Source organism: Heptranchias perlo, unplaced genomic scaffold (assembly GCF_035084215.1).
Source record: "Heptranchias perlo isolate sHepPer1 unplaced genomic scaffold, sHepPer1.hap1 HAP1_SCAFFOLD_602, whole genome shotgun sequence".
Taxonomy (NCBI): domain Eukaryota; kingdom Metazoa; phylum Chordata; class Chondrichthyes; order Hexanchiformes; family Hexanchidae; genus Heptranchias; species Heptranchias perlo.
Genome location: NW_027139626.1, coordinates 50,943 through 55,000, shown reverse-complemented (window position 1 = coordinate 55,000; position 4,058 = coordinate 50,943).

Genomic DNA, 4,058 nt, shown 5'->3' with positions numbered 1-4,058 from the left:
CAAAACCCACTGACTTTTAAAACTGTCCGTCTGCCACTTGGGACAGAGAGAGGAACCTGACGAGCCTGAACACCAGCCTTGGCTGGACCGCTCGGGCCCTCCCATGTCGGACGCGAGTCGCCAAATCGATCGGAAGAGAGTACCGATTCCTCTCAAAAAGTCTGCGTGCCCGTTATTATAAAAGCAGCCCACCGGCCGCGGTGCCTTGCCCACAAACACACTTGGTGTCTGGGGTGATTCAGAGCCGCCGCGGCTCGAAAGTGTCAACCTGTTTTAAAAGTCATCGCTATGCCGGCACAGGTGACTTTCAAGTTAAAGAGTTCTCTTTATTGGCTTTCAAAAAAATCTGCAAAGTGTCACAGAGATTTTGAGAAACTCTTTTTTTTCTTTATATTATTATAATATAATATAATGTGTATATGTTTTCGAAAAGCATCCACCAGCAATCCATGGTGAGCCTCTCTCTGCTGGCAAGCTCCTCCTGCCTGAGCCCGACGCTGTCGAGGCTCAACACGATTTCAGACTGACAAAGAGTTCGAAAATTGCCGCCTGATGTAGCTTTAAATGCTGACAGGTGACTTCCGAGTGCTCTTGTAAAGGTCTCCGCTTTGAAATTGAGAGCCTTTTGCCAAGTGTCACTTTTTCAGGCACTCTTAAAGTGCACCTGGGCTGTCAGAGAAAGCTCTGAAAATCGTGTTCTCGAAAATCTCCGGGTACCCGACCAATCCCTAGGTGCCCGAATGACAAGTGTCAATTCGGCAGGACGGCCTCCCACCTCCGGCCGCAGATGCGTCACTAAATCCCCGCAACGGGGGCTTTCTCATTTCGGCATAGGGGCTTCCGCGGCCAACTCATTAACCTGTGCTCGGACTTTTTGTGCCACAAGTGCAAGGGACCGTTTGCCGGCAGCTACTCGCACCCCCCCGCCCAGGGGGGGAATCCTCTGACCGGAGATCCGAAACGCCGGCCGAATCCATCCCCGTCGGACTTCCGAAGGGGTTCCCTCGACCGACTGACTTCCGAACTCCTTTCTGGGCTTAAACGGGTGGAATTCGGACCCTCTCGCAAGGGAGCCGAAGCCCGCCAGCCCCGGGAGGCCTCGGGGCCGCCGTTTTCAAGCCCGACCAAAAAACCCGAAAAATGGGGAAAAATGGGAAAAATTCCCACTCCCAAAAGGCTTAAAAGTCGGTTGGGCGGCAGCCCGGGTCGGTCTCTGCAGACCTGGAGGCGCTGGACACAAGTCTGGTAAACAGGCTAAGTCTCGACATGCCACCTCTTACTATCCTGCAGGTACCCCGCCAATCCCCCCGGAACCGGCTGGCAATTGGCGAATCAGCGGGACGAATTTGAATTCGTGACCGACTTTCTGACACCGAATCGCCGCAAACGCGTTTCGATTTTTCGGCTTCGGTACCTCCCATCAGACTTTGACTGGCCATATCTCCGGACTCACGTGTCGCAGCCGGGACCTTCAGGCACCGTTCGACGCGTCTACCCCTGCCCCGTCGAATGGCGCCCCTCGCGGTGTGGTCCGATTTCCGCATTTTGGTCAGATTTGCCTCCAAAATTTTCAGATTGAGTTGACGAATGCCCCCTACGGGGTAACCTCTTGCCCTTTCGGACCTGGTCCCTGTGACTTAATTTCCGCCTTTTGCTCAATCGTTTCCCCATTTATAATTAATTTTAAAAATCTGGTTACTCAGTTCTGGTTTACCAGTTCCCTCTTCGGACTTAGTTTTTGGTTAATCATTTCCGGTTCACCAGTTCCCGTTTTGGACTTAGTCTCTGCGGGCCGTTTCTCATCTTTTGGTTCATCAGTTCCCCTCTTTTAATAATTTTTTGGCTGCTTTCGTTTGATCATTTCCCTGCCTTCTGGGTAACTTTTCCACCTTAGGACTTCATCGCCGCACATTGTTTTCGACTTCTGGTTGATCATTTCACCCCTTTTAATCATTTTTGTAACTTTTGGTTAACCATTTCACCCAGCTTCTGGTTAACCATTTCCCCTTTGGGACTTAGTCTGTGAGCATTCTTTTGGGATTCTGGTTAACCATTTGCCAATTTTTAAAAAATGTTGCCACTTTTGTTTAATGCTTTCTGGTCAACCTTTCCCTCTTTCAGACTTCACCGCGGCACATTGCTTCAGCCTCCTGGTTAATCATTTCACCCCTTTTAATCATTTTTGCAACTTTTGGTTAACCATTTCCCCCAGCTTCTGGTTAACCATTTCCCCTTTGGGACTTGGTCTCTGAGCATTCTTTTGGGATTCTGGTTAATCATTTGCCAATTTTTAAAAAATGTTGCCACTTTTGTTTAATGCTTTCTGGTCAACCTTTCCCTCTTTCAGACTTCACCGCGGCACATTGCTTCAGCCTCCTGGTTAATCATTTCACCCCTTTTAATCATTTTTGCAACTTTTGGTTAACCATTTCCCCCAGCTTCTGGTTAACCATTTCCCCTTTGGGACTTGGTCTCTGAGCATTCTTTTGGGATTCTGGTTAATCATTTGCCACTTTTTTAAAAATGTTGCCACTTTTGTTTAATGCTTTCTGGTCAACCTTTCCCTCTTTCAGACTTCACCGCGGCACATTGCTTCAGCCTCCTGGTTAATCATTTCACCCCTTTTAATCATTTTTGCAACTTTTGGTTAACCATTTCCCCCAGCTTCTGGTTAACCATTTCCCCTTTGGGACTTAGTCTCTGAGCATTCTTTTGGGATTCTGGTTAATCATTTGCCAATTTTTTAAAAATGTTGCCACTTTTGTTTAATGCTTTCTGGTCAACCTTTCCCTCTTTCAGACTTCACCGCGGCACATTGCTTTAGCCTCCTGGTTAATCATTTCACCCCTTTTAATCATTTTTGCAACTTTTGGTTAACCATTTCCCCCAGCTTCTGGTTAACCATTTCCCCTTTGGGACTTAGTCTCTGAGCATTCTTTTGGGATTCTGGTTAATCATTTGCCACTTTTTTAAAAATGTTGCCGCTTTTGTTTAATGCTTTCCCTGCTTTGTGGTCAACCTTTTCCCCTTTAGGACTTCACCGCGGCACATTGCTTCAGCCTCCTGGTTAATCATTTCACCCCTTTTAATCATTTTTGCAACTTTTGGTTAACCATTTCCCCCAGCTTCTGGTTAACCATTTCCCCTTTGGGACTTGGTCTCTGAGCATTCTTTTGGGATTCTGGTTAATCATTTGCCACTTTTTAAAAAATGTTGCCGCTTTTGTTTAATGCTTTCCCTGCTTTCTGGTCAACCTTTTCCCCTTTAGGACTTCACCGCAGCACATTGCTTTAGCCTCCTGGTTAATCATTTCACCCCTTTTAATCATTTTTGCAACTTTTGGTTAACCATTTCCCCCAGCTTCTGGTTAACCATTTCCCCTTTGGGACTTAGTCTCTGAGCATTCTTTTGGGATTCTGGTTAACCATTTGCCAATTTTTTTAAAATGTTGCCACTTTTGTTTAATGCTTTCTGGTCAACCTTTCCCTCTTTCAGACTTCACCGCCGCACATAATTTTCGACTTCTGGTTGATCATTTCACCCCTTTTAATCATTTTTGCAACTTTTGGTTAACCATTTCCCCCAGCTTCTGGTTAACCATTTCCCCTTTGGGACTTAGTCCCTGAGCATTCTTTTGGGATTCTGGTTAATCATTTGCCACTTTTTTAAAAATTTTGCCGCTTTTGTTTAATCGTTTCCCTGCTATGTGGTCAACCTTTTCCCCTTTCAGACTTCATCGCCGCGCATTGTTGTCGACTTCTGGTTAATCATTTTTCCCCTTTAAATCTTTTTTTGCCACTTTTGGTTAACCATTTCACCCAGCTTCTGGTTAACCATTTGCCCCATTTTACTGAATTTTTCCGCTTTGGTTTAATCATTTCCCTGCTTTCTTGTCAACCTTTTCCCCTTTTGGACTTCGCCGCCGCACTTTGCTTTTGCCTTCTGGTTAAACATTTCTCCCCTTTTAATCCTTTTTCCCACTTTTGGTTCACCAGTTCACCCAGCTTCTGGTTCACCATTTCCCCTTTGGGACTTAAGTCTCTGAGCATTCTTTTGGG